At 40.2% G+C, this 15,815-nt stretch overlaps 1 long non-coding RNA gene and 1 pseudogene across 2 annotated transcripts; one reads left to right on the plus strand and one right to left on the minus strand.

Annotated features, from left to right (window-relative positions):
- Positions 1 to 245: 245 nt before the first annotated feature.
- LOC113017240 (uncharacterized) lies at positions 246 to 7,241 on the minus strand. Its single transcript, XR_013906272.1, has 2 exons — positions 5,751 to 7,241; positions 246 to 3,064 (listed from the first exon to the last, which is right to left on the minus strand). It is a non-coding gene; the product is annotated as an uncharacterized LOC113017240 (long non-coding RNA).
- Positions 7,242 to 12,959: 5,718 nt separating this feature from the next.
- On the plus strand, positions 12,960 to 15,674 carry LOC113017490 (tripartite motif-containing protein 16-like; annotated as a pseudogene). The gene has a single exon (XR_013906262.1). The product of XR_013906262.1 is annotated as a tripartite motif-containing protein 16-like (transcript).
- Positions 15,675 to 15,815: the final 141 nt, after the last annotated feature.

The following is a 15,815-nucleotide window of genomic DNA, read 5'->3' on the forward strand; positions in this document are numbered from 1 at the left end:
TGGACAGTTCGGGGTTACTCAACCCTGAGTATCGTTTTTCACTCTGAGGTTTCTAAACCGGCTTCCTGAAATAGGGCCCTGGTCAGGGTGAGTTCTACCACCAACACATTGCTATGACTCAGGGGTGTATCACATTTTCAAAGTATTAAACATTTAACCAGTGTGAATTTTCATGTGTTTCTTTAAGTTCATCCTCTGACTGAATCTTTTACCACAAGTGCTGCAAGGATATGGCCTTTCACCAGTGTGCACTCGTGAGTTTTTAATGTTGATTTCTCATTGAATCTTTTCCCAACAATGTGGCTTCTCTCCTGTGTGAATTCTTGTGTGAGTTTTCAAGTGTGCCAGCTGATTGAATATTTTCCCACAGGTGTTACACGGATACGGCTTCTCACCTGTGTGAATTCTTACATGAGTATTCAATGATGATTTCTGATTGAACTGTTTCCCACAGGTGCTACAAGGATATGGTTTTTCACCTGTGTGAACTCTCAGATGTGTAGTAAGGTTGGATTTAAAGTTAAACGTTTTTCCACAGGTGTCACACTGTACAGACTGTTTCCTTGTGTCAGTTTTACTTTCTGACACAGGGGTGTTGTCCACTCCCTCATTGTGATGTCTCCTCTTCTTTAGCTTTGTATTGCTAGTAAATCCTGAGTCCACGTGATGGCTTTCTTCATGATCTCGGCTCTCTGCTTCAGGAGAGCTGTGAGAAAGGAGCTGCTTACTGTTTAGTTTTTGTTCACTGTGGGAACTTTCCTCATAAGTCGGAGTGTCCATGAAAATATCAGTCTCCTGCTTCATTCCAAGCTTCTCTCTCCTGACTGCTGCAAAGCTCCTCCTGTTCATCTTTAACCTGTGGAGGCTCTGGCTCCTCCTGGTCTGGGCTGGAGTTCCTCTCCTGGTTACAGACCTGCTGCTCATCCAGACCCTCCTCTTCCTCACAGTCATGTTGTTGTGGGAGGTCTTGAGGAACAAATAAATACAAGAAAAAGTCAGTTATGTGATGATAAATGGTGATCAGACCAGAGAGTCTATCATTTGACTGATCGTGAGCCCGTCTGTTTCATGCATGCACAACACACGCACAGCAGCTCAGGCAAACAGTTGTGCATACTCACAGCCACACACTAATATATTGACATTGAAGCTCCTCACTGCGAGCAAAGACCCAAAGTCCACCAAACTAAACTGCAAGGTGACCATTTTTGTGCAGCAAACCTGACCACACTCTTAAACACGGTCATGTTAAAGAAGCTAACAAAAGAAAAATGGCTAAACGTTCCCTAATGGTTCTACAAATGTAAACTTCAGGAAACATTGTCTGAAGGTCATGTGAAAGTTACATTTATGGAATGTGACCATCTCTTCTGTCAGTGAGAGAGCAGCAAAAGAAAGTCCTTATGTGGTACATGGCGCTCAAAAGTCTGTCAAAGAATGTTTCAGTACGACTTTGGTAAGCTATGAAGCTGCACCGCTCGATGGATTGTCTGAGCATTACAGCTACCGTAGTCAGGAGCCTCACGGAGTAATCTGGGTCTAAAGCTCCGTCCGCTTCAGGTCCCAAAATCAAATGAACACTGCGGCATCACTGAGAGTTAAAAACTGTCTAAACTCTTTCATCTTTAATAAAATGATCAGTGTTGTTGCGTTAACAGGTGTAACAATTAATTTTAACATCCAGGCATCCATGAAAACAGAATGTATTAAATTTAACAGAGTTAGAAGTTAGCTCGCTAGTTTCCACCTAAACATGATATAGCATGTTCTGACTGAGAGATTTCAGAAAAAACTTAAAATGGTACAGCTCTGCTATCACTTCCAACAGAAATTAAGACAGAAACAGCGGTGACTTTTTTAGGGTCAGACTAGCTGGTATATAATGATGTGCTACATGATCGCTAGCGACACAGCTATGTTAGCATAATATAAACACAGTGAAGCTGGAGTATGAACGCTAACTTTTTTCCACTTGATAAAAGTTAATGGTACAAATGTAATCGCATGGCAGGATGCTGAAAACAGATCAAACTTCAGTCAGGAGAACAACTGAGATAATCCATCCACAATACAAGGTTAGTCATTAATATACTGCAACAACACGGGAATAGAGCAGCTGCCAGAGAATTCAACATTAATGAATCAATGGTAGGGAAGTGGACGACGCAAGAAGAATGAGTTGAGTAAAGTTTGAGTTATCTGACTGTTTTGTTTAGCTTAATGTGCCTTATGAACTGAAAAGTATGGTACTACAAAAAAAACAAAACAAAAAAAAACAAAAAAAAAACAAAAAAACACAGAGACAAAAATGAGAAAACACCCACAAATGTTTCCAAAAATGTAGTGTTTTGTTTTCTTTTTTGTAATCAAACTGTTTATTAGAGGGGAAGTGTGTTTTAGGACACTCGAGCCTAACATTAGCTGGCATAAAGTTAGCTCAAAACCAGCCGTTATTGTTGTTTAGCAGGCTCCTTTTGTGAGCAGTCCAGAGACCAGAGGTTCACATGTCTGATCTCTTGAAAAATCAGTAATTGCAGCAATAGCTGAAATAAAAAGGATGTTTCTGTCCATGTTCATGTGTTAGTGCTCTGACTTCAGTTCAGGAAATTAGAATGTGAACAGTTAAAAACATGTCCATACCTGTGATGTGTGAGTTTCTGTCGGGTTTCCGGCTGATATCCAGCAGTCTGTGCTGACGGTGTATCTCCTCCTCATACTGGACGATGTTTTTTTTGAACCTCTGAGAAGATTTCTTCACAAACAGCAGTTAGTCTCTCCTTGATGAACTCTCTCAGATACTGAACTGAACTCATTGCTGCTTCCGCTGAGGCTGGACGGATCGATATAAGCATCGATGACGTGAAGCCGACATTGGGATCCGATCCACAGATCGATACTTTAGTTTGTGTCTCTCTTCCGACTTCAGTCCACTTCATCAAATAGCAGCCATGTCTATTCACACTGCTCCACTTGAACAGCCACACTTGCCCTCCACCTCCTTGCTTCTCATTTTTCTGAGCTTGATAGTAGTTGGCAAACCAGCTTACAGGTGTATTACTGCCACCTATTGGAGTAAAGTGTGGACAGGAGAATAGCAGGAAAATTTTTTAATTTTTTATCATTCTCTCCCAGGTCATCCCAAAATTTGATGTTAATACGATGGGTTTTTACAGGCTTTGCCAGTGCCACTATAACTGCATGCTTTCAGACTGATGGGACCGATATAAGACAACTATCATCCCAATAACGATATAAATCACAAAAATGTAAAAATTTTCTGTAAATTCTGTGAATCTTGGGCAGCTGAAGTGTTTCCAGCTGGGTGTCGTGTACCTGGAGTCTAGTGTTTAACCGATGTGTAATGGAGACCAGGGGTTCCATGACCTGGTTGGTATTGTTAGTGATTAATTGTTGGATTAGGAATTTAAAATAGGGTAATAAAGAAAACACATTAGTTCTTATGGAGTCTTTTATTAGGTTATTTGACATACATTTAATAATTTGACAGCTGGTAACGGAAAAGAGACAGTGGGACTGGCCATCCTACCTGTGTCGGAGAAGAGCCAAAGTTAGAGCTAGTGATGAGACGTTCTGTATCGAGGCATCGAAGCTTGTGTCGAGTAATGGAGGGGGCGTTTCCGCGATGCGCGTATCCGGTTGTTCAGTGATGACGCGACGAATCCTACTTCCGGGTCTAAAGTAGTCTGCGTTTAATATGGCTTTTGTGTTGTTAACATGTTTAATGTTATGCATTTTCTTCTATTTGATCTCAAAAAGCTCCTAAAACAGTCAGTGATCACTGTTGACCTCCCTCGGCTTTTATTATCGCTAACCATTTATTTAAGCTCAGTTTTTAAAACCTTAGGATGTAGCTACAGCCCAGCCCATGCAGCAGTATATGAATGACTAACCTCGTATTGTGGATGGATTATCTCAGTTGTTCTCCTGGCTGAAGTTTGGTCCTTTTACAGCATCCTGCCATGCGATTACATTTACAGTGGAAAAAAAGTTAGCTTGTTTATATTATGCTAACATAGCTGTGTCTCTAGCGGTCACGTAGCACATCATTATATACCAGCTAGCCCAACTTCAGTAACCCTACAAACGTCACTGCTGTTTAGTTTTCTGTCTTCATTTATGCTGGAAGTGATAGCAGAGCTGTACGTTTTAATTTGTTTCCAAAACCCCGCAGTCAGGACATGCTATATTGTATTTAGATAGAAGCTAGCGAGCTAACTCCATGCTAACTTCTAACTCCGTTAAATGTCATAAATTCCGTTTTCATGGATGCCTGGAAGTTAAACTCAATTGTTACACCTGGTAGAGCAGAACGCTGATCATTTTATTAAAGATGAAAGACTTTAGACAGTTTTTCAACTCTCAGTAATGCCATAGTGATCATTTGATATATAGACCTGCAGCGGAGTTTAGACCCAGACACGGCTAGTGATGTCAGACTGAACAACCGGATAGAGGCTTGCTTCATTTATGGGAGGAGCTGAAAATGATGACGTCCGAAGCCTCGCTGCCCGGCTGTACCACGTGACTGGTTCATGAAGTGGTTCGAATTTTGCCGCGAGATATGACAGCGATATAAACCCCCTCAGACTTCATTCAAAAATGTGGGTGTTTGATGGAGAGTTGTTAGTGAGAGTTTGGAGACAGTTTGGAGGTTTAGGAGAGTGAGGAGAGAAAGTCAGGAGAGAATGGAGCCAGCTAAGAAGAGGAGGATGTCCTCCCCTGTGTGGGAACATTTTGATGATATTCCTCCCAACAAGGTATGTAAATTTCCACAGAAGATGTATTTTCATAATACTGATGGTGCAATACAATTTATGTTAAGCTGTCTGTACTTTTGTACAAGTTGAAGTGTTTGCTATGTGCCAGGGAGCTGGGATATAACAACAACACCTCATCCATGCTTAGGCACTACAGAGCTTTGCATGAGAATAAGGGGAACACCGATGGAGCAAGACCAGGTGAGCCATCAAATGCCATGATAATATAGCATGCAGTAATGTTACTAAATGATATAACAATATTATACAGCTGTTATAAGTTACGTGTGTGATATTTATATTTGTGCTTCGTCTTTATTGTCTTTCCTCAGGGGAACGATCTCAAATAGATGAAAACCTGGTTAGCATGGTGATTGAGGACTTCCAGCCATTTAGCATTGTGGAGGACAAAGGATTTAAAAGATTTGTTAAATCATTAAATCCTAGCTATGTTCTCCCCACTAAAAAGGCCATAAAAGCAGTGAAAATTTAGTTTTTACAGAATAAAATGTGAACAGGCAGGACTGAGGCTCAGTGTGTAGCTGTCCATACCTCAACGTTACAAAAGCACAACCACTGTCCACACCCCAACCACACCTCACCTCACAGTAAATGATCATTTTAAGCATTTCCAAATAATCATTTTCCATACTGCCAGTATAAATATACACAGTATACTGCATCACTACAATATACATGTTTTACACACTCCTTTTGTTGTTGACATTTACAGGCTGTGTGCAAAAGGCCACACTCTTCAAATTCATGCCAACTAATATTTTTACGTCCAGTAGGTGTCCTACTAGAGCAAATGAAGCTTCAAGAAGCTTTGCACTGGGGTGAACCAATTGGATGGAAAGCTTCAGTGCTTCATGAAGCTTCATCTGCCCATCACTAGTTAGAGCTGCTTGCAGTTAATCACTTATCAATAACCTAAACATATGTGAAATGAGAACTTTTAAAGGTACTCACCTGTCCTGGTTGCTTCTTGCAGGATGTGGAGCAAAAGAGTGAAAGCAGCTCAATCACCTGTTTAAGAGCTCTTGGAGCAGACCAGTGTGCCGGGTTAGGGAGTATGGATAAAGAGGGTTTTAATTTAGATAGAAATGGGTGAAGCTTATGTTATTGGTTTGTTTATAGTACGTGTTGGAAATATGTATATGTTTGTGATGTGCTTTAATGTTATTGTATGTTTGTTTGTGTGGAGGGTTATGTGTTTCATTTTGATTAGTTAACCCCATACTTGGGCTATTCTGGATGCTCACCTGAAAAGGTAGAGTATAAAGGGAAGCCATTTTGTTTAGTTGTAGTTAGTGTTTGTGCTGTTATCATGCTCCTTCTTTAATAAAGTATCAATCCATGGATGTCTTTTACTCCAGTCTCGTGTCATATTCTCTTTTTTTGCTTCTCTTTTTCTTTTTTTTTTGTCCCGTTTGGATCTATAGCCATCAGAATTGTTGTCTTGAGGCCAAGAAAGATGCCAAGCGGATTTATTTTACCAAGTGGATCATCATGGCCTTGCCATATTGGTCCATTTGATTGACCTTTATTATAATTATGGATTTATTTTATTTTCAGTTGCTACAAACGGGACAGACATGACTGTGGGATAGGACAGGGGGAAAGAATGAAAGAAAGAGAGGGAGAGAAAGAAAGAAAACCAAAGGGGAGAAGAGACGGTGAGAAGGGGGGGAAGAGAGAAAAAAACACAAACAAACAAAAAAAAAACAACTCCTGGGTCACCTGTATGGAGAAAAAAAAAACAGAAGAGAAAGCAAACAACAAAGAGCAACATAATAAGAAAAAAAAGCACCATCACAATAAACTAGCTAGCAGTAGATATCAATAGTTACTAAATAATAAACGATATTGTGCAGCACGCAAGATAGACAGCGCACAATGTGCTTTGAGGCAGCAGCCAAGAAAGGCCTGGCTTGCAGTCTCCACTCTAATTCATCTCAAAGGCGTTCTACCGAGTTGAGGTCAGACTCTGCTAGTCAGTCAAGTTCTTCCTCACCAAACTCCCTCATCCACATCTTTATGGAGCTTGCTTTGTGCACTGGTGTGCAGTCATGTTGGAAGAGGAAGGGTCCATCCGAAAACTGTTTCCACAAAGTTGGGAGCATGAAATTGTCCAAAATGTCTTGGTACGCTGACGCATTAACCCTCTGGGCTCTATCCTGGGACTTTTCTTTTTCCAACCATTTTCATTCTGTTAATACAAATGGAATGAAATTTCCCAAAGGTTTATATTTGTTCAGATGTTTTAATTTTCAACATCAGCTCCTTAATAATGTCAATAATATTCACTATACACCAAATTGTTCCTCTTGACTCTATCGTGGCCATTTTTGACCAATTGAAACCCATTATAACCACTTTTTTTGATTCCTTTTTATTGACAGTAGTAAATCATGCAATTTAGGTAAAAATGCTTTCATTTTAAACTCAACACATGAAAATTGTAGTTTTTAATTTTTTTTTTTTTACAAAATTGCACCAATTACCCATTTTTGGTTAAACAAGCAATTTTATTTAATATTCTGAGTTTCTAGTAGCGGCCTTTGATGGCTGACCACACTCCAATGGACCAAAATAATGAAACAATTTTGACAAAGGTTTATCTTAAGGATCTAATAGTTTGTGTTTGTGCATGACATTGGAGCACAAACATATATTTGCAAGATAGACTGGAATAAATTATGACGCATCAAATATTACATAGGCTGCAGTGAATTTCTGTGGCTGCTATTGAGCTTTGAGGTTCCCAGTCAAACTCAGCTTTGCAGCACATGTTAAAAGCACTTTTACTCTTGTATTTTTCATAAAAAGATATCATACCCAAAATATTAAGTCTAGAAACAAAAACAAAAAAACCCAATCACAGGACATTTTGCAGAATTCAAAGAAACAAACAAAGAAACAAACAACAACAAACACTAAACGTGTCCTGGAGTTTCTGCAGGTGCAGACAGAGCTACTGCTGTAAGTAAGCCTAACAGCTTCCACATCATTTATTCTGGCTATATGGCAAGAAGGTCATCACTGCTTCAAGCACTGCCTATATGATCTGATCAGAGAGCAAGGACAGCAAGCAGTTCTCTGCCATTGAAGAAAAGACATCTGCCCAAGATGAAGAAACTTCCTCTCCAGAAGATGAGGGGACAATCTCCAAAGAGGCTGACTGCAACATCACAGATGATGAGTACTAGCCAGTGCTTGAATCCTCAGGATTGGGGTCGGGGGGCATGGAGGTGGAGGCCAAGCAGCTGATGGAAAAGGAGCATTTTCTGAGAGCGAGGAGCCGGTGACTGAGTGGATCCCTCGTGAAAGGAAAACCATGTGGGTCCCACTACTGAAGAGAGACTGCTCTACAATCCAGTACCCACTGGTATCAAACCAGGGGTCACCCTGTATGCAGTTTCCTGCATTAGCAGCCTGAGATCTACTTTTGACTTTTTTATAACAAAGGAGATCTTTTAGCTCTTGTGCACCCTTACAAACCTGCACGGGAGGCGAAGGTGTGAGGATTAAAGGACTACAGATAAGGTAGAGATGTCAGCCTACACCAGAATAAAGCAATACATAGCATGTTGGATGACAACACTGGAAGTTCTCAGGAAGCAAAAAAGCTCAAGGGGTTCAGACTCCAACTGACGGAGGAGCTCCGAGGACAACGTCTTTCCTTCGGTCACCTTGGTAGAGGAACTCCTCAGATGAAAACGGGCGCAGGGGAAACAACCTAGAGCTTCCTCCCCAGCTCCTCCAGTTGCAACAGAGAAAGACTTTGTTGTCTGTCTGTCTTCACCAAAACTACCACGGCGATGTCCCACATGCCAAAGCAACGGAGGAATGTTCTTCTTTTGAGCACAACACACAGTGAACCAGCAGTCAGTCATGGGGAATAAAGGATGTGTGAAAGCAAGAAGCAATCCTGGACTACAATAGGCACAAATACAGCTTGGATAATTTAGAGATTGTGTTGGCACCTCGAGTTGAAGGGAAACTAACTGATGGCTCTTTTCTCCAATCTCCTGGATGTCTTGGGAAACGATGTCTTTGTCCCGTTGGAAACACCTTCACTGAAGTGGGGGAGTCCTCTACAACCTACAAATGAAGAGTGATGCTGGGAGAGCTGGGGCACATGCTGGTGACCTCAACAACTGCAAGACACCCTTGTCCCTGATTCTCAGCCACTTCTGCCATTGATCTCAAGATACAGTAGTCTGAACCAGAGTGTGACCCACACCCCACCAACAAAATGAGAAGAAGGTGCAAAAGGCGCACCACCAAGATTGGAACAGCAGCCCCTTGCACCAGGTGTAGAAAGTGCGCCTACAAAAACCACTCTAATGTGGTTAGTACATCTTGGTGCTAATGAGGATGCACACAGAAGCTCACACACACTGGAATATAAATTTTGATCATTTCAGTGGTTATTTGGTCATTAAATGGCCTTTTTGGCCACTAAAACACCATGTGTGATTTTCTTTTTTTGGCCATTCATTCCCCCCAAAAAATGATACTAACCTACAATGATGATTAAAAATATATTAGGTTTCATCATACATATGCTGAATTTATTTGCTATTCTCCCCCAAAATGTAGTAATAATACATAATCTGACTGGTGTTCAAAGCGTATAATTTCTGAATTTGAATTATATTTTGGTTTTCATTACTAGGAGCGGTGCTAATTTAAAAAAATTAAGTCAATGAAAGTAGAAAAATGTTTTAATATATATGAATTTTATAGCATTTTGTAAACATAAACAGGGGGTGGCCAAAATAATACTTGAACTCCCAGTCCTGTATTGTGTTCATGAAGGAACTGAGGCTCAGAGTCTGTCCAGAATCAGGACTGATGACTCTTGTCTGTACCTGTGTGAGGTGGATCAATATCATGGCTTTGGCAGATTTATCTTAGTGACACTGGTAACTGGATCATGTAATTAAGTAAAATTTTAAACTCCTTCAGTTCTACATGACTTTCTTTTCAGATGAATAATAATCTGCTTGGAAATGTGTGTGAAAATAATTTTAGTGGTTATTAGTGATTTTAAAAACTTGTTTAAGATGTGTTTGTGTCTCTGCAGCAGGGAGAGAAAACCTGAGACATCAAACACAGAGAGTGGAGGAAGGATCGGCCTCTACTGTGGACTGACAGCAGCTCTGCTGCAGATGGTCGATATCACTTTAAATAGAACACGTGTTTGAGTAGAGGCATAAAAAACACAATCAATGAAATATAGCCATCCCAAATCCACTCAGTTGTGTGGATGTGCAGAAAGAAATTAAGAGCAATTAGAGAAAGAATAGAGTCTTCAGAGCCTCTTCTTCTCCATGCACCTTGAAACTATAAGTGAAGTTGTGGTAGAAGTTTTTCATTCTGATTTGTTTCTGTTGCCGTGTTTCCATTTATAAAGCTATTGGTTTATTATTACTTATATTGCAGTAATGTTTCTACTGTCTGCCAGTTTTTGACTCCTCTGATGAAGCTGCAGTGTTTGTGTTCTGCTTTGATCCACAGTGATCTGCTTCTTTATTGTCTGATCTCATAAAAACTGTCAGACTGCAGCTGTGAGTTCAGACCTTCAGGACCCATTTACAGCTTTAATTCTTACACACTATAGATTAATCTTGTTATTGTTAATCTGAAACTCTGCTGCATTCACTGATTTTAATCCTGTGTCTTGCAGCGCGCTGATATTTTCTGTCTGATAATAATTGCTATCCTGTAAATGTGAATCAGCCTGAATTGAAATCAGTGAGTTGTTAACACTGGTGTTGTTTTATTGCACTTTTTCTATAATGAAATCTTCACCTGGCTGCAGGTTTACAGCTGTGTGTGTTTCTGCACCATCGGGATCTTTATGAAACGACCCAAAGACCTCTGACTGGTTCCAGTAACCTGATAGATTTTTGGTTTGTGTTTATTTCTACTTTTGTGTTTCTGATTGAGTCCAGACTAAACTCCAACATTCACTCATGTTTTTAATAATGTGCAACTATTCAAATGTTTCCTGTTTGCTCTGCATCTTTTTAAACAAACCTTTTAGTTTTTTCTTCATTTGTGTTTCCACCTTCAGCCTCTTTGTTCTTTCTTCCAGCTGAGATGGATTTAAGGTGGAAATGAGACAATCGGTCCATGAGCTGCCAGGACGTCAGATATCAGTGGACTGCTGTGCAGTTTATTTATTGTGTTTGACTTTATCGCCTCCATGTGGACATTTATGGGAATCAGTCAAGTGAAGAAGTTGAATGATTGTTAAATAAATGGCAGCTTTAATAATGGACAGCAGGGTGATTGCCAGTCAGCTGCCAGTCACACATGCAGAGCCTTGTAATTAATATCAATGCAATATGTAAATGTAATCAACCCTTTTGACATTTGCAAACCTCATTCCAACTGGATAACCAGACAATGTTACCGTCCAAAGCAACTTAAATAGTCAGTTGACCCATTGTAGTGTCTAAGAATATTGGAGCCTTCAGGTATCAAACCTGAGGCTCAGTCATTAAAGATGTTAAAGAACCATTTGTGACAAAGCAGATAAGATGAAACATTATTTCACTCTGTTAATCACACAGAGGCAGTCCATCAAATCCTGCAGCACTTAAAGGATTTTATTCAGCACAGATGCTGGAAAATCACCCTCCACTCCATCAACCTGTACACGAAGCAACTGGTAACAGAGATGTTTTATATGAAAGTTTCTACTTCATACAAACCCTCCTTTATTATGCAGACTCAGCACAGAGTCATGAGTGGAGAATAGATTTGTAGTCCGTCACATCAATGTAGTGTCACCATCCTGTTCAGCCATGTTTACAATGAATCCTCTAAAATTCTGCCATTCATATCAGTGCGCTCTGTTTATCCACTGGTGGGCCCATTTTACATGTGCTTTTTAAATGACTGTAACTTTGTCATTGTGTATGTTATTAATATAATATGAAAGGTTTTGAAAAGAAGAAAAGCTGCACTTTACGGAGATATTTGGTGTATTATGGTAGCACAAACTGTTCACAAGCTACTGCTGTCTGAAAAAAGAAAAGTCCTCTTAGGTGTTACCATGGGTGATTTGCACCACTGTAGCTCCTCGACCAGTTGGGCAAGAGAAACATTTCAGACGGTTACTGGAAGATGAGAAGTTGTGCTTTACGAAACTTTACGGTGCATCATTAGAAAGCACGAGTAACAATGGTCCAATCACAAGTAAGAATTGATGACGCACGGAGCAGAGACGCAGGTGTGGAGAAGTGGAAATGCCCCCCAAAAAGGCCTGGAGATTTAAAAACCTGAGTGGCCCAGGCTAAAAAACGTTTTTGTAAATATTTATTATAATTCATATTTAACGTTGATGTTGTGTTACATTTTGTTCCTGCTGAATATCATTTTTGACTTAACTAAATATCTGAAAAAACAGAGTCCGTTTATTTCCACTTTATGCTGTTGTTCCATTGTAATAACAATACAATAATGTAAAATGACAGATATTGGAAGTGGAGTTTATTCTGAGAAAAGGGGCAAAAAACATTCACTTATAGTATGATTTCTGACCCTTTTACAGCCAAAATAACCAAATAAGGCAGTCTGTATAATACTTGGTCAGGAAAGAGTTAATATTGACTGGTTCTCACATACCAGTATTTAGCCACGTCCATGCTCAAGATTATTGTTGTGATCAACTCGACCGTAATAACAGAAAATTACTTTTAAAGAAGGATCAGAGTTTCTTTTTATTCCTGTCAAACATTTATCACATTTTTGTGGAGATGAATGTGTTTGAAAAACCTTTAATTTGTTTACTGCCTCATATACCAACTACTACACCTGCTGCACCCTCTCACCTCTGATGGTGTTTGAGGGAGAGAAACAACTGAAATGAACACAAACTTAAATGCAACATAAGCATCATGTCAGTGGCTGCCTTATCTGTATGTTTAGGATCATTATCCTCCTGCATTGACTGAAACTGAAGGACTGTTTGTTAACTTCAGTGAGAACTCTGACATTTCTAAACTGAAGTTTATTTATATAGAATAAGGTGTTAACAAGCTTAAAAGTTGATGTGAGCACAAAAAAAAACAGGTCAAACAGACTTCGCTCTTAAACCGCTCCTCTTTCTGGAATGAGACACAGCCTGATAAACAAGACAGGCTCCATTCACTGCAGAAACATGTTGTTGAGATCAGAGCTCAGACTAGTTTCAGTTATAAGGAAGAGAAACTCACACAGTCACTGACACTGAGAGGAGAAATGGCGCAGAAAGGAGTTCAGCTGGACCAAGAAACCTTCTCTTGTTCCATCTGTTTGGATCTACTGAAGGATCCGGTGACTACAACCTGTGGACACAGCTACTGCATGAACTGTATTAAAGCCCACTTTGATGAAGAGGACAGGAAGGGAATCCACAGCTGCCCTCAGTGCAGGAAGACTTTCACACCGAGGCCTGTCCTGGAGAAAAACATCATGTTTGCAGCTTTAGTGGAGCAGCTGAAGAAGACTGGACTCCAAGCTGCTCCAGCTGATCACTGCTATGCTGGACCTGAAGATGTGGCCTGTGATGTCTGCACTGGGAGGAAGCTGAAAGCTATCAAGTCCTGTTTAGTCTGTTTAATTTCTTACTGTGAGAAACACCTCCAACCTCACTATGATGTAGTTCAGTTTAAGAAACACAAGCTGGTGGCCCCTCCAAGAAGCTCCAGGACAACATCTGCTCTCGTCATGATGAGGTGATGAAGATTTTCTGTCGTACTGATCAGCAGAGTATCTGTTATCTCTGCTTGATGGATGAACATAAAGGCCATGAAACAGTCCCAGCTGCAGCAGAAAGGACTGAGAAGCAGAAGGAGCTCGAGGTGAGACGACTAAACATCCAGCAGAGAATCCAGGAGCGAGAGAAAGATGTGAAGCTGCTTCAACAGGAGGTGGAGGCCATCAATGGCTCTGCTGATAAAGCAGTGGAGGACAGTGAGAAGATGTTCACTGAGCTGATCCGTCTCCTCCAGAAAAGAAGCTCTGATGTGAAGCAGCAGGTCAGATCCCAGCAGGAAACTGAAGTGAGTCGAGTCAAAGAGCTTCAGGAGAAGCTGGAGCAGGAGATCGCTGAGCTGAAGAGGAAAGACGGCGAGTTGGAGCAGCTCTCACACACAGAGGATCACAACCAGTTTCTACACAACTACCCCTCACTGTCAGCACTCAGAGAGTCTACACACTCATCCAGCATCAATATTCGTCCTCTGAGCTACTTTGAGGATGTGACAGCAGCTGTGTCAGAGACCAGAGATAAACTACAGGACATTCTGAGAGAGGAATGGACAAACATCTCACTGACAGTCACTGAAGAGGATGTTTCACTGTCACCACCAGAGCCAAAGACCAGAGCTGGATTCTTAAAATATTCATGTGAAATCACACTGGATCCAAACACAACTCACACATGTCTGTTATTATCTGAAGGGAACAGAAAAGTAACATTGATGAAACAAGAACAGTCTTATTCTGATCATCCAGACAGATTCACTGTATTTTTTCAGGTCCTGAGTAGAGAGAGTCTGACTGGACGTTGTTACTGGGAGGTGGAGTGGAGAGGAGGAGGGAGAGTTCGTGTAGCAGTCGCATACAAGAATATCAGCAGAGCAGGGGGGGGCTATGAATGTGGTTTTGGATACAATGACAAGTCTTGGGCATTATATTGTGACACAAACAGTTATATATTTCTGCACAACAATGTCCGAACTGTCCTCTCAGGTCCTCGGTCCTCCAGAGTAGGAGTGTACCTGGATCACAGAGCAGGTATTCTGTCTTTCTACAGCGTCTCTGAAACCATGACTCTCCTCCACAGAGTCCAGACCACATTCACTCAGCCGCTCTATGCTGGACTTTTTCTTTATGGACTTGGAGCCACTGCAGAGTTGATTAAAGTCAAATAGAGAAGACAGGTTCATGTTGATCCCTGACCATTATATGTACTTGTGTAGTTTCTAAATGAGGCTTTACATTTTAGAAGCTGAGAAGTTCAGTGGTCCATTGATGTGTGAAAATAATATTGCAATGATTCAAACTGTACTTACATTTATATACCTTACATCAATATAAATCTGAATTTGTTCTTATGGCTGATAATCATGTGAGTTTAAATGATACTACTCTTCATATTCAGCATGTTTGAAATCTGTCATCAGTCTGGTTAGTGGTTTTATTCTGTAGTTGCTGTAGTGGGTTGTCAAATGCAACAATATATTGGAGCTGCAGTGATTCATCAGTTAGTCAATGATTAGAGAATTGATTGTTTTATCATTATTTTAGTCACATTTAAAGCTGGTTCCAGTTTCTGAAATGTGAAGATTGTTGGTTTTCTTGATCATATATGACTGTAAACTTAATGTCTTTGAGGTTTGAACTTTTAAAATGTAACAAAAATTAAATATTTAATGTTTGACATTTAATATTTTTTTTCATATGAAAACTTTGATCACACTCGATCATTTATACATTTAAATACAGACACTAAATGATACAGGCCTGTATGTTGTGGAGGATAGACATGTTGCTTTGCCCTGAGCTGTGTCTGGCAGGCAGAGCATCTCCACAAATCTGATGCTTCTGATTTGGAGAAAATGATCTGAGGGAGACACCTGGAATCTCAGCCTGGACACAAAGGGAATAAAATCAGCAGAGTTATAAACAAGTGGTGATGTTGAATGATTGGCAAATAAACATCAGTTTTAATAATGGACAAACTGGATGAAATCGTTTCTCCAAAGCTTCTTTAGAAAATGTTTGTTTGTTTGTTCATTAGACATCTATTTTATTCAAACTGCTTCACCCAAAGCTTTTCTTCTTCTCTCATGCATAAAATACAGTCATTAATCTTACTAACATGAAAAACGATTTTGTTGTCTTGTTTTAAATGTGTTCTCTAAATGTGCCTCCTCCAGTCTGTATCCTGGACCCTGAGCAAATACAAGAATGAACACCAGGCTGAAATAGTCACAGCAGGGACTCAGCAACTCAGAGTCAGCATACAGT

This window comes from Astatotilapia calliptera, chromosome 3, assembly GCF_964374335.1.
Source record: "Astatotilapia calliptera chromosome 3, fAstCal68.1, whole genome shotgun sequence".
Classification (NCBI taxonomy): domain Eukaryota; kingdom Metazoa; phylum Chordata; class Actinopteri; order Cichliformes; family Cichlidae; genus Astatotilapia; species Astatotilapia calliptera.